Source organism: Excalfactoria chinensis, chromosome 4, assembly GCF_039878825.1.
Source record: "Excalfactoria chinensis isolate bCotChi1 chromosome 4, bCotChi1.hap2, whole genome shotgun sequence".
NCBI lineage: Eukaryota > Metazoa > Chordata > Aves > Galliformes > Phasianidae > Excalfactoria > Excalfactoria chinensis.
Genome location: NC_092828.1, coordinates 71,978,970 through 72,000,733, shown reverse-complemented (window position 1 = coordinate 72,000,733; position 21,764 = coordinate 71,978,970). Strand labels below are relative to the sequence as shown.

Genomic DNA, 21,764 nt, shown 5'->3' with positions numbered 1-21,764 from the left:
GCCTGTCCACCTGTATGCAAAGCTGAAAAGAATCTGTCTGGGAACTGTTAGCATAAGGCTTGAACTGGTGATTGAGCACCAGGAGAAGGGCTGCAGCTGCCCAGGGGGTGCAGGCAAATTGTTTGCACCTGTGCTCCCCTAGAGACTGAAAGGGGTGGAGCAGGGGTGCAACCACCCTGGGGTCATATAAAGGCCAGCCATAGAAGGGGGAGTGTTTCTTGAAGCTAGTCTGCTTCTTGAGGAGTCGTGCTGTATAGCCAGAGGTTTCCTTCTCTGGTTGAGTGAGTTCAGATCTTTTTTTTCTATGTACAACTGTTGGCCTACCTGTACTTTGCCTGGTATCACCAAGATCCTGTGAGAAGCAATTTTGCTCCTTTGTGAGCAGAATAGAATCACAGTGAATTAATTTAATGTTTGCTTCTGCTTTCAGATCTGCAGCAAAGTCTTGGACCTGCATGAACCTGTGCCCTATGTATGCAGTGCTGGAGCTGGATTAAGCCTTCTTGGAGGTCATATCTTGTCTGGATCTGCCCCAAAGCAGGGTAAGTCAAGTCAACAAAGCACTTACTGCTTTTTCAAGTATGAGTTTTTAATTTTATAACTCATATTTTCTACAAACAAGTGCAGTCACAAAGCTTTGTTTTCTGTAGTTTTGTATTTCATGCTTGAATTTCACTTGCATGTATGTAACTTTAGAAACCTTCCTGTGGTTTGATTATTTCTTAACATCTCCCTCATGTGGAGCTTCTGGTATTGGAGGTGCAAAGTTAATGGTATGCATTTTCCATGAAGGAAACCAGGGACTTATCCTTCACAGCTGCTCAGTTTCAAACGCTTTGTGTTACTGAAGTGGAATTAGATGATGGAGGACAAGTGTTAGGGAGAATTAACAGGAAGGCACGCAGAATGAACTAACTGATCAGAGCGTTCCAATGATTATAAGATAATCATTAAGGAATCTCTTTCTGAAGTACTGGAAAACTGTATCTAGAAAGAGCATGGCTTCCTCCTTTCTGACTGCATTTTGAATAGGAGCAGTCACAGATGGTGGCTCTCTGGTTGGAGATAGTCCTTTTCCTGGATTTCCAGTGCTTCTTGTTTGTCAGTGGAAAACAGGGCACGTGAAACTCTCCTGTCACAAGCACAGCTCTACTTCTTAGCCTTTTGACATTCAAATTCTGCAGAAACAACTTGGCTGATGGGCACGACTCCAGAATTGCCCCGAGGCTTTTGATCGCTGATGTTGCAGGTGCAAGCCTGGTGAGCTGTGAGGGCTTTGCAGCGAAGGCATGTGAGAGAGTTGGGGCTCTGGAACAGGGCACGTTGCCTGGCAGTCTGCTGCTGGCCTTTCACTCGGTCAAATAAGGCGTCCTGGGGGCTGCTTCCATTAGCAGAATTTGTTGAAAGAACTCATTTATTTTTGATGTACCCCTCTTATTTTAAAAGAATGCATGAAGTTCTATTTTATTAAGCGTGGCAGGAGTTGAGCAGTAGGAGACATACTTTCCCTTACCTTTGCATTTTTAAGTCCTTCTTAACCAATCCAAAAAAGCCTCTAAATGGCTGTTGGTGTTCATCCACCATGTGTTCAGGTTTCCTTTGCATTCTGCCCATTATCCTGGTTTCTGCTGTCTCCTTCCCAGGCATACAAGTCACCATAAAGTAGTAGCTAACAAAAAATCTCCCCCAGCTACACAGGATTTGAGCAAGGGTTTTTTCTTCTCTGGAGTGTTACTGTTGTTCCTACATCCATACCTAATGACTTGCAAAGGATGACCTAGCTCTTATGTCAGGATAAACTCATGTTTATGTCCAATACGTATTTCACTATATTTATTTCCAAGGCGACAATGATAAAGGTTATTTAACGTTATTATTTTTTTTAGTGCTTCCTATAGTGTTTAGTCTTTAGTAACAAATCTATTTTCATTCTAAAATGCTGCTGACATTTCACAGGATCTGAGCAGAGCTTTGCTCAGCCTCTCCCCAGGCTGGTGTGAGGATGCCGGTGTGTAACCATGTGTGATGCACTGGGGCCTTGTTTGAGCTGTGGGAAAAGCCTGCACCGTGTGGGTATCACTGGAGGTGAATATCAAGGCAACTGATGGCAGTGATTCAGAGTATCATCAGGGAGACAAGGTGGGGAGATGTGACCCTAGATTATTTTTACCCCGTAACGTGCAAGCAATTTAGCAATTCTAGCAGGTTCCTGTTTCAGAAGAACTGATTATTGTTTTCAATATACATTTCTGGAGTGTTTTCTTCCCCAAATTTAATTTGAGCAAGGAACGCTTTCAGCACTGCAAACTAAATTGGTTGTGGCACTGTCACGTTGGCTTTATGTTTTGCTGTTCCCATTTCTGGTGGCTAGGACACTCGTGCTGTTGTTTTACAATTAATATTTTGATGAAACCTTGTAAGGTACCGTAGGCATAAATATTTAATACCTTCCACTCCATGTTTCTTTATTGCTGAGCTTGGTGATAAGTTAGTACTTCAGACTGAAACGCAGATAAAACAGTAATGTGAGCAGTTTAAATCCACGTTTTTCCAATGTTCCTCTGGTCAAGATGACTGTGTTGCAGCAGGAGTATTGCTATTTAAAATTGTTTACCTCTACACTTCAGCTGAATGCTGCTGTATGTGATAAATGAGGTAAATAAAGGTGCCTTTCGGGTCCCAATAACTGCACAAGAAACCTAATCATTCTCACTAACATAAAATAATTTAACAAATGGAATGGTGCCATAGCAGTCTAATAAGAAATTTCTGAGTACTGCACCACATATGGCCTGAGCCTCTTCAGGCATAATTCAAGCTCCCCCCAGCTTTATGGTAGGCTTGTGTTTTATGTTTAATATGGAATAAAATGTTGCACGTGGCATCCACAACACTCCCACATTTTTTTCTTTTCAGAATATATTTAATTTTTGATCTGGGTGTGAAGCAGTACTTTTTTTCCCCATGGTAACTGGCATCACTTCACCTTACCCATTAGATGTATTGGAGTTTGGGGGGAGGGGGTCTTAAACCATTAGGTGTGGGTTTTCATCTCATTAGAGACATTAGAATGTCATTTAAGTAAAACAGAACAATACCTTTAAAGGTAGATACTGGAATGTCTGTCCCCTTCCACCTCCTGCCTCCTTCCTTCCTTGGCTCCCCCAGAAGAAAGTGATTTCTGAGCAGATGAAGTTATTACTATTTAATAAGAGTAATTTTTTGCACAACACTACTGGGCTTCTGCTAGCCAAGATGGTGTCATTTGGCTTTGTTTGTATTTTTAAAATGATGTTGCTTAACAGAATACCATTTGAGGTAAATGGATGTTAATCCCCTGCCTTGTTAGGATGGTCTGGGTTGCCTCCTGTAGAGAAGCGCTTGCATGTTCAGTGCGTGTCCTCAGATTTGGTCTAGAATTCAACCCACTCTGCAGCTCACTTAGATAGGATAAACATCTTGTGTTCCTGCCTAGAGTGTACACCAGTAGAAAGCACCAAGGAGAGATCTCTTAAAACTTCCAGTTCTCTGAAGTGCGGTTTAGTTGTGGGCTTTATGTATTTATGTGAAGAGTCAACTTGTGCTCTAATCCCGTGCTTCCAAGCCTTTGTCTTATAGATGCCAAGGCAACAATGCAAATAAAGATAGAGCTGGAGAGAAATGTGACTTTATTAGAGCTTTGGGAACTTGAAGATACGCTTATCCCAAAGTCTGCTGGTTAAAACAAACATAAGAACTGTCTGTGAGAGTGTCTCAATTCCAGCTGTTTCAATCCGTTGCTTCAGATCTATGGGTACTGGCAGCTCCTTGGCCTTGCTATGTCTTCCAGCAGGTGAGGCTGGGTGCTGTAGGGTCTTTACACAGAGCTGCGCACAGGAAACTGTGGCTGACATGGAGATGGTGCTGTCCTGGGCTGCCCTCAGCCTCTGAGCTGCAGGGGTGCAAAAATCACTGCTGTGTCTTCAAAGAGCAGGAACTGCGTTTCATTAACACCAGCCTGAGTGTCATGGAGGAAGCACAGATGGTGTGTTTTAAAAAACAAACCAGGAAACACTTTAAAATAAATGAGAAGCAGTTATTCTCTCCTATGGTGCCTATTGTAAGCACGTATTAATGTGGTTGGGCAGGGTCTGTATACAGACTAGATATTCTTGTCTTTTGGTGCAGTGGGGATAAATGAACGCAAAGAGGGAAGTCATCTGAATACATCTACCCATCCCAAATGTGAACACCCCCATCTGGGCTTTGCTAATGAGCAGCTTTGCCAGAATAGGGCAGGGTCTGTAAGTCTTAACCGTGTGCACTACCATGCTGCAGAAGGATGTCCGGGTGTCTCCCAGCAGGTAGGCACTGCAGGCAAGCTTTAGGAAGGCCACGTTAAGAACATCTCATCATTAGGCTCTCACTGGTCAGTGTGGAGCTGATAGGGCGTTTTTCTGCTGGCACCTGTTTACAGGAGCACAGTTGCAGTGAATTTCTCATTTCATTTTTAAATACGGCTTCAGTTCATAGTGTATTTTTTTTTTTTGACATTTAAATTTATTCACAATAAATTAAGGCAGACATCTATATTAATCTAAAACTAAAAGAAGCCAAAACCTCACTACAAGTTAGTTTTCAAGCCACTGAAGTAACGTTTTTTCAATGAGTATTTACTCTTCGTGTGGGAATCTTGTACCTTGTCAATGCACTCTCATCATACTGTCTGAATGTTGCTCTCCCCAAGAAATCCCATGCAACCTAATGGAGCACTGGGATTTCCCCTGGACTATAAACTGTTTCTCTTACTCCTATTAGTTTGTTTGGAAAGTTGAAAAGCTGGAGTGATGGAAAATAATCATTGGTGTCAAAACTATTATGAATTATTAAAAGAGACGCAGCAGTGGGAGCTACAGATGATTCCTCATTCTGAAAATGAGCACGTCTTATGTTATTGCTGCAGTAATTACCTAAAAATACCTAATACTTAATTACTTCCAAGGTGTCAATCTTCATAACTGTTTATTAGAAAATTCTAATGCACGGAGCAGCTGCTTCCACACACAAATCTAGTTGTGGTGAACCTGACATTCTGCTCTAAATATTATTCCATTTTGATCAACATTATTTCTCCACGCGTATCTCGTTACAGCTGTTACAGATTGGGAAGGGAGGGTTTATCCAGCTGCAGTGGGAATTGCTTTGCTCACTCACGGCTGTCAATTTCCAGCTGCTGGAGCAAGTGAAAATGTTTGCAACCATTTTGTAATGAGGAAGAAGCTGGGACAGTTGGTTTGTGACCCCGTGCTTGGTTTCTTGGTGTTATTTCAGCTGTACAAATGCCTGGTTGAGGATACAAAGGATTCTCTTTCAGGGAATGCTCAACTGTGTGTGGAGGGATGATGCTGGGGAAGGGGCTTGGGGCAGTGGGATGTAGATCAGCAGCATGCTGTGCCTTTGTGGAGTCCCCATGCGCTTGTTATTACCAGTGTTGGCTGCCAGAAGCGCGCTTGGCATTCTGAGTAGACAGCTTCAGTCTAGAGCACTTGTGAGGTTATCCTGTGTGAATTGCAATGGAAACTGTGAGCGAATTAGGACAGAACGTAGCCCAGAAGTGCAAAATCTATCTGCTGTTTTGTGCAGGAAATGTTTAAGAAGTCCAGAATGAATGAGCACAACAATAGAAACAACTGGAAAGCAGTAGTACCTGGAAGCAAGCTCTTCAATAACCTGGTTAATACTAATTCTATAAACCAGTGACTTCAAACTCATATGTTCATGCATTGCTGTTTTCTGTTAGTATTTTTTTTTTTTCTATTTTCTTTTGGGAAAGAATGTGCTGGATCCGGTATTCCTAAGAAGCCCAGGGCCATCTCTTCTTCTCTATAGCAGCAGGAGCTTTGTGCCTTTGAAGCACAAGGATTTTACTTCCATCCTCCTACCTCTGCAGTTTCTTTGGAGACCAAGGCAGTGTTGCAATGTACTCCATTAGATCTCATGCTATCCTTCATGCTTCATCAGTGGCTGATACACAAAATGTCCTTTATTTTCCTCCGTGCTGTCCCTCAAACATCCTCACAGCTGAGGCTGGGTCAGGGCTTTGCCACACTGCAGGGCTCCATCCTGGCACATACTGGGGCAGCAGCACTGTGCAACCAGGGAGATCTGTCTGCTGCTGAGAGACAGTGAGAAGTCACCTATGACCTAATGACAATGCCTACACTTGTTATTTCTGATAGTTTGCCATTAATTCGGAGCATAAACAGCAGGTGTCTGGAGGCATGAGGTTTGTTGGGAAACTTGTGTATTTTGTTTAATGCTGTGGATGTTTATCTGCGTGGCCTTAGTAAACCATCAGACCTGTTACACCACGTTATGCACTTGTTGCATTGTATTTTAACGGGTATTCACTTTTTTGAAGACCATTTGGTTCATTGCAAATCTCATTATGGCAGGTGCCTTGCAAGAACAAAATCCTCGAGCATCGTCAGCAAACTGAGCTGACTGTGCAAATTTTGTGTTTTCTAGCCTTTGTGTTAATAGAAATAGAACTAATAGAACTAAATCATAGTTTTCATTCATTGGAGGGGAAATGAGTTTTTGTTCAATGTGTGTGTAAGGTTGGAGCTGGGTCACCCTGAGAAACAAGGCAAAACCAGATGGTAACCAGCTTGATTACAGGAACAGTGTGTGAGCATGAGGAGTGCCGCTGGCTTCCATGGGCTGTACTGCAGCAGTCACCATGCAAATCCTTGAGGTGTGAGTAAACACGTTTTCTGCTTTCATGTGTTTTTTGTTGGTTTTTTTTAATAGCAAAATCACATTTGTGTGGATTACCTGTGACATCTGTAGGGAAGATATCACAGAAGAAAAGATTATGAATGACTGTAAAGCAAACTGATGTAAGACCACACACCTGTGCCTGCTGCAATACAAGCAATCTTGTTTTCTGATGAATTCTGCCACAAGGAACCCAAACCTTTGGGCTTTTATCCTAAATGAAAACTCCAGCCCGTAGCAAGCAAGCGCTCCTAGCACAGGGCTGCTTACTGATGGGAAACCTTCCTGCTCTTGAGTCTTTTTTTTCCCCTTTGTGCAGTACATTTAGCTGCTAAATCCTCACCCTTTGGTAATTCCTGTGAATACCTATTGCTGTGGTAAAAATGAGTGTAAGAGTAGTCACCCACACTGATATCCATGAAACGGGTAAGCCCAAGGCAGGGGTTTGTCTGAGGCCCTCTCTGGCTGTTGACCCTTGCACTTTGTTCCTCCCCTTAAAGGCTTTGGTGTCTGAAACAGGCTGTAAGATTGGGGCCACAATTACTTTTATGAGTTACCTGTGGATTTTTCAGCTATTCAGAGTTCAACAATACTGACCATGGCTGCTATTCAGAGGAGTCTAGACATGATGAAAAAATTCTAAGTCATCCTCCCCCTTCCTCCTCTCAAATTGCTCCCTTTCATTCTGAAAAGGATTCAAAACTGACATGTTTAAATATATATATATATATATATAAATTCCTGTTCTATAGATATAGTTACAACTGAATTACCTCCTAGCATCCCATTCTGTACCAAAAAGGTCTGATTTATTTTTTTTAATTGGGAAAATAATAAAATATGAATGAAAACAGATTAAAAGTAAAGGGATCCAGAGGAGCTCACAACTCACAGCTTCATGAAAATGAAATCAAGCAAATGCATTGTGATGGTTTGTTGTATCTTACCTTGGGAAAAGGGGGAGCTGCCATGAGCAGGTCATGTATTCTGCAGCAGACCCAGTTTATTCTCTTTTATCCTGAATAATGAATGTGCTTCAGAAAAGAATGCGAGTGTTTTTTTTTCTTATTTCCTGTCTCTAATATTGGGACGGGGAGTTCGTTTAAAAGATAACAAAAGGATTAAATGGGATGCAAAACGTGCAATTATCTGTGATAAGCAATGCTTTATGTTTTGGTTTGTGAGTTATAAGTCTGTCACTGAAGGGTTCTTCACCTCACGTAATATTTTGTGTGACTGCATGGCTTTTCAATTATACAGCTCAGAGGAAAGTTTCTACTGACAAAAGCAGTGAAGGCTCATTGCTTTTAGTATTGGTTTTTGTTGTTTTTGCTTTTTTCTTTTATAGGCCTCAAGTGCCTCTTCAAATACAAGTCCAAATGACAGGAGTCCAGGAGTTTGGAAGTTATTAGGGAGGTATGAATATATACAGCTAATGAAATCTGCTTGCTTACAATATATCAAGACGTGCAGAACGCCGAGGAAAGCTCAGCAATTTCAATATTTAATATAAGCTGAAGTTAAAGTATTACATGTATTTTTTTGCAAATGCAGCACATGCTAATCTATCGCTGAGCATTTGTCTAGCAGATTCAATTTCCACTCATAATTTTTCATTCCTTTCTTTCTCTTTCACATCAACACAGTTGTGTGCTCTGAGCAGTGCTGGTGAGATCTGTTGTGATGCAGCACATGGTGAGGCCAGGTGATGTACTGTGGCCAGGATGTGAGCTGTTCAGGGCCTGAGCAAGCTTGGCTTTTAATTATTGGTTCTGCTTTAAGTCTCTCTTTCTCAAGTTTTCACCTCCAAACTTACCACCTGTGGAACCGAAGATACACCAATGAGTGCTGGATAAAGGACTGCATTGAGCCATGCTGCAGCTCAAAGAGAACGAGCAGTTTCTGCTGTAGTTGGCCCCAAACATTGATAGCATGTGAATAAATTCATTTGCAGCACCGCAATGTGATGTGGGTGGTGTGATGCTGGTGAGGACCCAGCTGCTGCTCTCCCTGGCAGCAGCACATCTCATCACACGAGCCTTTCTGAGGCCTATCTGGTAATAAACAAGCTTGCGTTTTTGAAGGCAGAATGATAAATAATTGTTTTATTTAAAGCATAGCACTGAGTCTGCTACTTGACGTGCGGCAGCTTGTTCTGAAGTGGTTCTTGTCATATTGTTCGGAAAAACAAACAAGTAAAACAAAAATCTTTCCATCTCTGAATGCTTCCTTGCTGTGCAGTGTGTCTAAATCAGTGTGTATTTCATGCTGCATTCCCCACCAGGCTACCTCCCCAAGTGCAGCTATGCAGGGGGGCTGTTGCTTTCTTCTGGCCTGCCTGCACCATGGATAGTCCATGTCCAGGGCTGGATGTCTGTGCTAGCAGGGCTGTGCTTTGCTTCTAATCCTTAGTGCTTGGATTAATGAAATCTAGCATTCGCCTACAAGACTTCTCTTCAGGGAGTCCTTTGCCTATTTTGGCTAAACACCACCACAGCAGTGTGTTAAGCAGCTGCAGAAGATCTTTAGAGTAGTGTATATTTAATATATGGCTATTGTGAAAGCTGTCTTGCTTGTAAGCTGTTTTTTCCAGCTTGATGTCAGCTTTGGCTCATGGGACATTTCACCCCTGCAATGGTTTGAGATCACACAGTGATACTGAAGGAAGGCTTGTATCTCAAATCAAGAAATAAAGGTGTGTGCAGAGCTTTCCTATATCCGATGGGGCCTGGCCTTTGCAGCTCAGGCAGTGATGCTTGGCAGGGCACAAACAAAGCTTGTGACTGCTGCTGGCTGGAAAGTATCACAACAAGATCCTGGTTGTTGCCAAGTCCCACGGCCAGCCCTGGGGTGCTTTCCTATGATTCCCACCCTGCAGAGGTTCAGAGGTGAGCTCTGGTTAGAGAAATGGAGCTTGTTGTGTGTCTGGAAGTGGTGTCTGCCCTGGGAAATGCCTGAGCTGAGTTGTCACAGGATGAAGGATCGCTTGATGCCAGCCTTGCTCTTGCATATGTTTTTCTGGGCATTGACTGCTGATAATAGTTGGAAGCGGAACAGTGGGGTAGTTAAATCCTTGGGTTGATCCAGTGCAGCATTCCTGTGCTCATAAATAATTGGCATGCTAAACACTGCTGCTGTTAATTGCACTGGTACTTGCAAGTATTAATTCTAATTACTATTCATTATTTCTGTAGCGTGTCAAATGTGCTAGAAACAATATCTGTTGATGCTAAAGATTAAGATATGGTTACAGTAAGAGATAACCACTGTTTTTTTGTCTCTTCTGTGCAGTGGTGGAGCTTATTTGTGTGGGGACGTTTGCCTGTGTAATGTGAGGCAAAGGTTGCTCAATTTTTGAGTTGGTCTTCAAGGTAAGTTGCTATATCTTGTGGCTGGCGGGGCCTCACTGTTTTATTCCCAGGCTGAATGTGGCCTCTGGTAACTGCTGTTATCGGGGCTGGTGACCAGTCAGTTTTGCTTTTTGGAGATGCTGGTGGGAGGAGAGCCTTCTCATCTGCTAATTCAGTAGATGTGTTATTTCACTTCTTGTGCCATCAGTTGATGGAGGAGGGCAGGCGTAAGCTTCTAAATAGAATTCCTTGTTGGAATGCTTGGTAAATGTTACCTGTTATGTCTGCGCTTGCTTGTAAACTGAGTACTGGGAGGGTGAGGATGAGTCAGTGAGGCAAATGCAGCTTTTAGGCATCTCATCACAGCTGATAATTTTAAGTCTTTTAATGCAGACAATCGATATGCAGAATTGCAGTCCTCATGTAGATGTTTTATTTCAGTTTTTACTTCCTCTGGCAATCTTGTCTAAATTAACACACAGCTGAATAGCTGCAGACTGGAGCCGAATAGGCGTTGGTTGTGATGTAACACTTGGCCTCTGGGTAGACCCGCAGCAATGTTTAAACATGAGAATGGAGACGGGGTGATGACGCACAGTCACAGCTCTCATTTAAAGGGAATCTCTGATTTCAGCAGAATTAAAAGGGCAGATGGGGTATGAGCATTTTCCAAATCCTGTCTCGCTGAACAGAGAATTAGCAAGATCATTAAACTGCCTCATTATTACCATGGTAATTACAAGATTAACACACTTCACTTCAGGATCTCTAATTTGTTTTGTAATATAAGCAAGATGGGGAGATGGTTTGGCTACGTTTGAAGTCATAGGACTGATAGTGTTCAAGGAATAGTTAGGGGGCTAGCTGCACAGGATGATGCATATAAAGTAGATATCAAACAGCTACGTATGCTAATACGTGATGTATATGTGAGCTGCAAAGATCATTTATTCCAGAGAGCAGCAAGTAGGTGCTAGGTTTGATCAGATTATCAAAGGTACCCAAGGACCTGTCAGGCGCTGCTCTTCCATGTTTTTCTGAAACTTCAACATGAAAAGACAAGGCAGAAATGGGTCTGACGTTACTAATGATGACAAGATATGCAGATTCTTCCCTGGCACTCCTTGCTGAATTTCCCTTAAGGAAGCCTTGGTGGGCATCCTCTGCTGCTGAAGTTGGTGGGCTGGGTGCTGCCTGGTCCTCGTGTTTGTGGGTCCTTAGTGGCAGGGCACCATCACAAGCTTGGATTTGTTACAAGCAGATATAACACTGGTATGTTGGTCTCAGAGCAGAGTGAGACTTCAGCCGGTGAGCACAAATGGCATGGAAAACATTGAGGAAAACTGCTACGCAATGGATGAAAGTTAGTGTCCTCTCTTTAAGAGAAACTGCTTATTGCAATGCAGCTGCTGGGTCTTCTACCTCCGGAGTTTATAAACCTGCATCTTGACTTGAATCCTCGTTTTCCTTTTCTTGCTGTTATTTATTGCTGTGACTTACTGTTTGGTATCCACTTATGCACAGTTTCACACAAGAGCTCTGTTATTTTAGTCTTCTGGTTAGAAGGAAGTTTTTAGGTGCTTGTTTAAAGCTGACTGTGACTGTGTTGAGGTCTGCCCATTGACAGAAGAATCAGGCTCATGCTACACAAGGGTGGGACAGGAACACCTTTTCTTTGGCTTGGGCTGGTGATGCCAGCAGAAGCCCCAGCAGCAGCAGGCCACAAGAAGCATCCTCACTCTAGCCCAGGGGCTGTAGCTTTTCCATATCAAACATTTGAGCAGCAGATGGAGCAAAGGACCAGAAAAATGCTTGCTGGATCACTGTGTTCCAAAAAGGGGAAGCAGAGGAGAGGAGGAGGCTGTTGCAGCTGTGGTTTTGCTGTTTGGTGCCATAGCCTGGGAAAGATCCTGTGTCTTAGCCATGGGCAGTTTTGTGTGCTTCCTCTCACCATGTGAGGAGCCCACTGAGCTCACCTGGCCCTTGGTCCAGCAGCCACAACAGAAGAAAATGAGCCCAAATGGGCTCATCTCCTGCACTGCCAAAAGCATCTGAGTGGGGGAAAAGTGGGAGGACTGTCTGAAGGATGATAGGCCATCATTGCTTCCATTCTGGTTGTAACAAACAAAACAAATAGAGATTATGCTGGGAGAAAACACTGGCTTCTGCTTCCTGAGTTGCAGCATGTGAAGTTGGGTGATTCTGAAGAGCTGTCAATTCCTGTTAACAAGTGATCATATCCTAGGAAGGCTGGGAAATAAAAACATCCACGGTTTAGAAAATGAAATGGAAAGATCTCAAGAAATATCTGTTGCTTTTTGTTTCCCTTTCTTATTTGCAAACAAAACCCAATAGACAGTGATTTTTTTGGGGGGGTTGGGGGTGGGGTCCTGACACATGACTTTTAAAGGCTTCCATCTGGCAAGGCGAGATGGTGTTGTTACCATAGCATTGGAATGGGTTAGGTAAGGAGTCAGCAAGCAGGAGGGTTTTATTTATTTATTTTAATAATTTAGCCAAGGGTGAGAGGGGACCATCTCCGCTGTAGTTGTTTCTGTGTGAAGGCTGAGGGTCAGACAGGACTGATTTTGTGACTTTTTTTTCCAGCCAATGTCTGTGTACCTCCTCCTTTGAAGCAACTTCTCTGTGCCAAGAGCTTCCCCAGAAGGGGAAAAATACTGCTTTGATTTTCAGGTATGTTTCTAGTATGATTCACGTAATTTAAACTTCTTCTCAAAGCGAGAGGGAACAGTTGCTGTCTTGCTGAAGGGCCAGTCTGCCCTTTTGTTTTATATGCACGCGTTCGCTCATTAGATAACTAAGCAGCACAACGTTTAATGATTTATTTAGGATAATGAGTGTGAAATGGGAGATTTCTGTGAGCCTCCCCAAAGTACTGCCTGTCAAGTGTATTAAAAAACATTTTCTACCTACTCGGAAACAACTGCAAAGCTATATATTTTAAAATTATCTCCTAAACAGTGACTACTCCTGTGAGTTATTGGTTCATATCACATTTACTGTGTTATCACAATAAGTCATTTTTTTCCTGAGCACCTAGATGTTTCTCTTGTAGACCCAATTGCAATTCTCTTTCAACCCATTTATATTCCTATTAAGTTTGGCTGAAAGGTGTCACATTTTTCGCTCTGCCTGGATTCAGTGCTGACAGTTATACCAATGAACTGAAGCAGCTATTCCGCCTGCAGTCAGGCACCCATGATATCATTCCCTGCTAGTCAGTAAATTAAAAATGCTAAAATCTCTGCTCTTCTTTGGCCTGCTGCCTGTACATTGGAGGTGTTTATTGCCGCCTTCTACCTGGAGATCGCATGGTGCTTTGCATTTGATAACTTTACCAATACATTGGAAAGGTAAGTAATTGTTTCCTTAATGCTGCGGATACTGCAGAAACCAGACTTGAATAGAAATGTGGGTACAGAGGGTCTTTCCAGCCCTTGTCTTCTCAGAAAGCTGGTGTTTCACATTAGTGTCTGTGCCAAGTCTTTGTCTTCAGGATCTGATATGCTGATTAGAAGGCCGGCCTAACCCCTACTCCATGCATCTCCTAATGCTCATCTCTTGTGTGTGATACTTCTCTCTTAAATCTTATGCTGAATTGTATGACAATTAAGCAGCCCTTAACCTTTTCCTGGCCGTTTTAATCATGTCAGGGCTCTCATTTATGGGTTCCATTTGATCTGGACATTAAACATTCAAGTTAATCATGAAAAGGAGAGAAGTTCTCAGCATTCATTCTTTTGTCAGATCTTCTGCTTTGCAAGTGACTTCATCCATTTTAATGTGGCCAATTTGCTTGTTGAGTGCCATCAAGTGCTGTCAGACCAATGCAGCCCTCTAATCATTCATAAGATTCTGTAAATTTAGTCCTTTTCTTCTTCATGAGTTATAACCTTTCTGGAAGTCATTTATTAGTTGATGAGATTATTTGTGGAAATGTATTTAAGGCTGTGAGCTGATGAATACAGCAGATCCTTGGTCTATTCATAACATGCTAGGACCGATAGTGCAGTCCTGCCTGCTGAACTGCCTGCTAATACGGGATTTGCTTATCAGCAAGATTGGTGTTTTAAACATATTTTTAAAGGCTAGTTTTAATGATTGCATGCCACCACACTTGTGAACCTGATGGTTTTTTGTGTGGCAGCTGCCTCTTGCTGTAGTTGTAATGGTTGCACTTTGATCATACCCCTCCTTGCCTTGGTCCAGCCACTGGGTGACTCTCCTCATAGTGAGATGGGATGTTGGGACTGTCCTTGTTGGCATGGTGGCATGACAGCACCCTGGTCCTGGTGGAAGAGCTGCACCTGTATTCCTGTCTGCAGTTGTCTGCTTAGCAATAATAGGTGCTAATGAGATATGTGCATAATGTTGCCTTGTTTCCATTCAAATCTCTGAAGAGCAGCCATTCCTCAGACATCTATGCATATAATCTGCTTGTGAAAATATTTGTGGACTGCAGATAAAATGGAGATAAGAAACTCCCCAGACGGGAGTGTATTTTAGACTCTTGCCCTTTGTGTAGCCATCTTTCCATTTCTCCCTGTGGGAAAAGGAGGGAAAGAAGCTGCTGTCCAGCAGGAGTTGAACTCCAGTGAGATGTGAGACCTGCTCACAGGTTACTGTGAAGAAAGCCTTCTCAGGAAGCAGCCTTTTATTTTTCCCAGCGGAAACCTGGGCATTGCACCAAGCTGGCCTGGGGTAGGTTGCTGGAAGAGGGAGAGACCCAGAGGAGTGGATGGGAGCTCAGTGGATGTGAAGCTGATGATTCCAGCTCCTGGCTTTGGCACCTAACCCCTGTTATTGATTTACCCATGAATTGTAAGTTTGTAACTGCATCTGCCTGAGGAAGAAGAGCTATTCCTGCCCACGCACTGCTTTGAAAAGGAAATAGCCCTGAAGAGTAAATATGACACAGCTGAAGGACAGCGATCCCTCAGCCTTCCTGGTGGGCAGATTTCATTAACTTTTCAAAACACATCATGCTCTTGTCTGAAGCTACCGATCATATTGAGAGAGATCTCGTATGGGTCAGAAAACAACAAATGGAACCATTGTTACAGGGGGTGTGAACAAATCCTGGGGGAAAGTTGAGCGGAGCTGTCATTTGATTCATATTCTGGGTCAGCTGGAACTTGGACACCTCTGGACTGAGGCATTTTGGAATGAGATTTCAGGGAAATGGTTTTGTTTTTGCTTTCTTTAAGCCCACCATGCAAACCGTGCTTGGACTGGCTCTCTATCAGCATGGGCTGATGGAGATATTTGGAATCTCAGGAGTTTGCTCCCCTGGCAGTTCAGACAAGGACACCAGAGAGCAAAATCTGCATAAGGATGTCCTCAGCCCACATGTAGCCACTTGAGTATTATCCCTGCCATGTCATTGCATGCACTGGGTTGATTACTTCAGCGGACTGGGTGCAGTAATGAAAATGTGCAGCACTTAATTCTGCTACTTGGCACATTTTCCTTAAAGAAGACTAAGTTAATTTCTCAGTGTCGTTGGGGGCCCTAAATTATATGGCAAGTGTCAGAAATAATTAGGAGAAATGATGCTGAACACTGCAACCTCAGAAATAGATGTTACTTGCAACCAACTTTCAGCTAAATTCACGAGAATTTGCTGAAGTAGATGAGCTGTCGTTTACTGTTCTTAGCAGTGCTTGCTATTCCCTGGACTTTGGTGTGGAATTGAGCAATTTCCTTCTGAAGGGCTGGATAAAATCTCTAGAATTTTTTCTTCACTTCCAGTTGATAGCTGCCAAATTGTTTTAAAGACATGCTACAGGCACAGCATACTGGGATGCCCAGTAAGAGAAGTGTGCCATGTGGGATTGGGTTTTGGCTGGCTTTGAGTTGGAGTCTCTTCCCTTTTTCTCCTGTTGGGCTGTTTCCTTCTCTTTCCATGTCCTTCTGGTGCTTGCACAGATCTTGCTGTGCATTGTCCTACCTGCAGCCCACCAGCCCCAGCAGAGGCAGCAGTACTCCCTGCTCCTTTCTGGTGTTTTCAGCTGGTTACAGCACCTTGTAGTTTTCCTGCGGATGAGATGACAGTGAGCTCTTGTACAGCAACAAAGCAGCACTGGGTTTTGGCAGTGAAGGTAAAGCCCTGAGCACAGAGACCTGTGGCTCTCAATAACTTTGCAAGCAGCATAAAGCGGAGCATCTGCTGCTGCCTGGGAAATCACTCTGTGTGATGGAAGGTCATTCTTTCATCCATGGAAAAGAAATAAATAAAATCACACCTGTAGAAATCACAGATGACATGAAAGGAATGTGAGGTGGCAAGGCAGAGTGATGAAAGCAAAGCAGAAAGGTGGGGCAAGGACTGCCTAGCCACAGCCCCTCTGTGTACATGTGTGCTAGTTGAGCACTGTGAGATGTACACTGAATCAGAGACACTGGGCCCTATGGGCAGGAATACATAACTTGTTGCTGGACAGCATGTGCCACTTAAGGAGCAGCACAGAAGAGCAGTGCAGAAATAATTAGTCACTAATTACGGGCAGCCTTATCTCCCTGCTCAAACCCAGGGTGCCACCAGGGGATATTCACAGCAGTGTGTGATGATGCAATTGGATGGATGGAGATGCAGCTGGGCAGTGAGGATGTTCTTATCTGGACATTGCTGCATCTGAGAGCTGCCCCCAGCAGGTTTATGGTGCTTTAATTGCAGTTGTCTGTGTAGTGCTGATTTGATGAGGAGCTGGAAAGCTGTCTTTTGTTTTTGGTGCTGATGATCACTAGATGGTAACAGGACAGATGTGCAGAACAGTACATTGAAACCCGGATTTTGTTCAAGATTCTCCAGCAGACCAAGAGTTCAGTTTCTGGATTTAAAAAGGAATAAAAAAATCTTGTCCCCATTCCTATTCCAATGTTTCAGACCTGTGGGGATGAATCCAAGTCTTCCCCATTAGGTTCCCATTGTATATTTGCTATGAAATGGATAGGTTGCATAATATCAATAGGAAATCAGAACTGGAACTCCCACTGGATTTCATGATTCAGAATATTTCTGTTGAAAGGCTGAACATTCCACATCGATGGACATTTAAGATGTGCACATTTAAGCTGGATATTAAGGTGTTAAACGGTATCAAAGCAGCTTGGATTTGTTGCTCTCTGGCAGAGTGGCTGTGAATCATTTAAACACCGAAGTTTTTTTTTGTTATTTGATGTATTTTTTTCTGATGGATCACAGAGGGCTTTTAAACAAGGGCATAGTAATGCTAGGAACAAACTAATTTTCCATGGTCTCTTGTTGAAGCTTCTCAGAGCTGCTGAGAGGTGCTGTATTTACACTGCCCAAATACACATTCAGCAGGGAGAGGGAAATGAAAAGGATCTATTGTATGGTAGTTTATCAAAGGTCAAGTATATAAAACAAATTCCCTTTTATTTCATGTAGAAAGAAATAATCTAGGTAGTAGCCTGAACTTTCTTGTTCTGAAAGACACTTTTTCTTCATGTAAAAGAAATAAAAATGTCAACTGGCAGCAGGCTAAGAGTCTCTTTTCTGCAAAAAAAAAAGTGCATCAGCCTAGTAGCTAAACAAGTTTGATTGTTAACTTTGTAGAGCTTTTCTTTAATAGAATCTTATTTACTTCCATCTCATTCTGCAGACCAGGGAAATAATAAAACGTGCTGCTCCTGTATTAGTGCTCTGGTGAAACATTTCGGTGGCACAGAGCAATTGCGCGACATTTCTGTTCCCTCTGGGCATCTCAGAGGAGGTGTAAATGCCCTCTTCTGCAAGATGGAATCAAACATACAAAAATCCAGGGGCTAATGGGAGTGATGACTCTCCAAGCTTGTTTTGGCCACTATGCTGTACATCCCAGGACACAGATAAAGAGAATAGAACATCTACAAATCCCTTGTAGATACATGATGATGATGATGAGAGAAGCTTGTCTGATATTTATTCATGTACATAAATGTGCTAACGATGGGCCCAGCCCACGTGTTGTTTCCACAGTACATATTCATGACAGCATGACTTCATTCCTCATGCCCTGGTTTGCAGGTGCTAAAGTCTTTGTCCCACTGGTTCTGTGGCCCTACCTTCATGTGTGAGGACCAACCAGAGTGTTGCATATCTTTCCTGCAGCCCTTAAGACCTCACAAATAAGCATCAATACCAACAAACACAAACAGCCTGATGTTCCCTCTCCTATAGTTGGGGAGAGCTTGGAATTTTGTGGGCATGTGAAAGCTACCACAGTGGAAAATCTCTGAAAAATATAAGGAAAGGTAAATGCAAGGATGCAAGAGGCTTTTTCCTTTAGAAGACTGTTGCTCAGTTTTGGGCCAGATAATATTTTTCAGTTCATTCTGTTGCTTTTACCTTCCTTACTGATGGAGGTTTCTTTTCCTGTTACAGGTATGGAGTTCCTTGTCATCACAATGCAAACCAACAAGTATGGATGCTGGCCGAGAAACAAGGCAGCTTAAATGAAACAGCAGCCCCCAGGACTTCTCACAGGCAATGGCATGAGGGGTGAGGTACGTGTTGGTTATAGAAGCTGACGTGACTTTCCATTGCCTGATTAGTTTTCTTCTCAGTGTACACGTGTTAGAGCTGTTTAGGGTCAGTATTCTCTGTGTCTCTGGGATCAGTCTACTGCCTCAGAAAGCAATTACGCCTTTCATTTTGTTTTGGGATCTCCCAGCTGCTGGCAGGGGATGAAGTTCAGAGTGGCTGTGTGAGATGATGTGGGAAGGTCTAACCTTTCAGCTGGGTCCCAGGAACATGGTGGTAGACCTGTCTGATGCCGGGCACAGAGCCCCTCCTGCACCATGTGCCTGCGCCAAGCTGATCACAGCTAGGTACCGTACAGTATTTGTAATGGTCTCTGGAAAGGAAAAGCCCGTTTTGCAGCAAGGTGTTTTCTGCTGGAAATGTTTGTAAATAGTTCCTTGCATGCAAAGTTTTAATGCTGACGTGATCCACGGCAGGGGAGTATGCAAAAGCCCAGCATGGGTGGATTGACAGCTATTATTCCAGAAGCTAAAATATGAATCTCAAATGTTTGTCAGACGTTTTGCCCCATTCTTGGTGAAGATGTACAGTTTAATCAATAAAAATGAATAATTTAAATTCAATATCTCCCTGTCACTATCAATAATACTTTTGTGAGTGATGCATTACGATCATAATTCAATTTGTCAGACACCACCAATTTTACCTGACAGTTTGCTAAAATTTTAAACTTAATTTACTGTAGGCGTTTGACTCAGGCTGTTTAAATTACACTGAAGTTTTATCTTAAACTCATCGATTTTGCTTGAGGCATCTTTTCTGCCTTTGTGCTTATCGCATTAATAACCAGTGAGAAGAAAACTTCGGTGGGCAGGCATGGGAAGAGCTGGAGGCTCATCTCCCACTGTACAAGCTACTTCTGTTAGAGCAAGTTTTATAAATTGCCAGGTAGTGACGAGTTAATTTACAGAGATAATTACTCCTCGCAGAGATGTCCAGACATCATTCCCCCCTTATTTATCTCCTTGCTTTTGGTGCTTTAATCCTGGCCCACCTTTCTCCAGCAGCTGGGTTCTGGCCTCTGATGTTGGTGTTACTGGGTGTGAGGTGCCTGCTGTTGCTCCCATTAGGTGCAGATGGTCCATCATACTTCACAGAGCTCCTTGGATAAATACAGTAAAGTAAAACAGGTGACCACTGGAAGCTGAAAGAGTTCTCAATTTGTGTTCTGGCATTCGGGGAAAATGGATTCTATTTAAATCTATGAATAACAATGTATTTCATAGAAATAACCACCTTTGGAAAGCTAAACTTAACTTCCTAAAGCATTTGGTTAAAATGATTGATGTTTTTGTCCACTGCATAGAAAGAAATAATCAGACAATCCCAGTAATCCTGAGAATGAGGTGGGAGGGCTGGAAAGCATGGCATTCATCAGTGAGCTCCTCCACAGAGAGCCAAAGGCACAGCGTGATGCCCAAAGGCAGCCTTTGAGGATTTGCAGCATGTAGTAGCTCCTGTTGACATTTCCCCCCCCCTTTGTTCTGGAGTCATAATGCAATCTGAGTAATTGCATCCTGTAAAAAGGAAGCAGAGGGCAGAGATTTGATGGCTGCAGTGATGCTCTGGTAGCAAAGCTTCTTATCTGCATGGGAATGGTTATGCTGCGAGGAGCTGAGACCCTGCTGAGGGCAAACACAGAGTGTGTGCCACTTACAGTGCTCCAGGCTAATTTTGCCCATGTGTAGGTGGTTCTTGATCCCTGTGTGGGGGGGTACATTTCCTCAGCTGTGTTCTTGCAGAAGCCGTGTTTTCCCTTCATAGTTAAATGCTCCAGCTCCATGCTAGGATCAGTTTATGTAGTAGCGTTTCCCAAGTACAAGTGACTGGAGCATTTCCCAAGTACAAGGGACTAAGTCCCTTGCATCTTGTTCCACCATTATTATGTCTTTGTTTGGCATGATATTTAGGGGTTAAAGGCCAGCAGAAACACTTGGAGAGGAGCTATATGAGCACGTGCATGAGCTATTCACAATTCATCCCTGCTTATTATTTACTTGTGCTGCTCCCAGTGCCAGAGAAGATTGGAGCATTACTTATGTGCAGCCCCATTGGAGTAAGCAGTGCCTGGCCAGGAGACATAGCCCGGGGCAGGAAGCAGCGGTTGGATGCAGCATGGGGAAACATGGGGCAGTGTACAGTGGGGCTCTGCTGTCACTGAGAAGCTCAGAAGGACTGCAGAGAGGGAAGGAGGCTCAGGAGTGGTATTTCATGGTGGTAACATACTAGATGCTGGCAGCTGCTTGCTTGATTTCTGCATTGGCACCCAGGCTTCCTCCTGAGAACTCATCAGGGTTGTGTTTTCTTCTCCTTGCCACAAGAATTTTCACAGCATCCTGCTGTAGCTACCCAAAGAGGATTATGACTTCAAGTGCAAAGAAAAAAAATAGCAGTGGCAGCAGCGGATGAACTTTCTGAAGACCGAAGATGCTATTTTTCATGCAAATGTTGTTAGTAATGAAGACTGTGAGGAAAGGAAAAACAGCACATACATCACGCAGAGGCAAAATTGTTTCAAAATAGGACATTTTTCATGGGTTACCAGGAGGTGTCAGCTGCTTTTTGGAAGTGACTTGGTGATGTACTGGGCAGCACTGCACCGAGTGCAAGTATAGGATGGAGCAATATTGTTGTTTCATACGGGTACCTAATTGCTGCATCTCAATTTCAGAGGATGCATGACTACTGCCAAGTGACTGACATGAGAAGCAATAGAGTAATCAAATCTACCATATGTGTAATGAAAGCTGGTACTTAATTTCTGTGTATCAGCAGTAGTAGGTGTTTACTTTGAAATAGGATGAATGCCATTCACTATCAGCAATAAGAGTATATCAAGACAAGGGTGACTAAAGGCTTGACTTACCTTATAAGTCAGGGATAATAATGAGTGTTTCACTATTGTCTTGTCAGGTTTTGTTGGAGTGCATTCATCGTCTTGTCTGCTATTTCAGCATTGCTGCAACTTTCTGGACTGGAAGGCTTTTGGGAATTGAGATATCCTGTCTATTGATGGCCCTTCTTTTCAAGGAGCAGGGGAAGTTCGAGGGCTGCCACCACCCATGCCCTTGAACAGAGCAAAATGGGTG

At 43.1% G+C, this 21,764-nt stretch overlaps 1 long non-coding RNA gene across 1 annotated transcript; it reads left to right on the top strand.

Moving 5' to 3' along the window:
* The first annotated feature begins 229 nt into the window (after window positions 1-229).
* LOC140252277 (uncharacterized) lies at window positions 230-21,758 on the top strand. The gene is made up of 4 exons (XR_011903601.1): window positions 230-281; window positions 431-542; window positions 18,517-18,638; window positions 21,589-21,758. It is a non-coding gene; the product is annotated as an uncharacterized lncRNA (long non-coding RNA).
* Window positions 21,759-21,764: the final 6 nt, after the last annotated feature.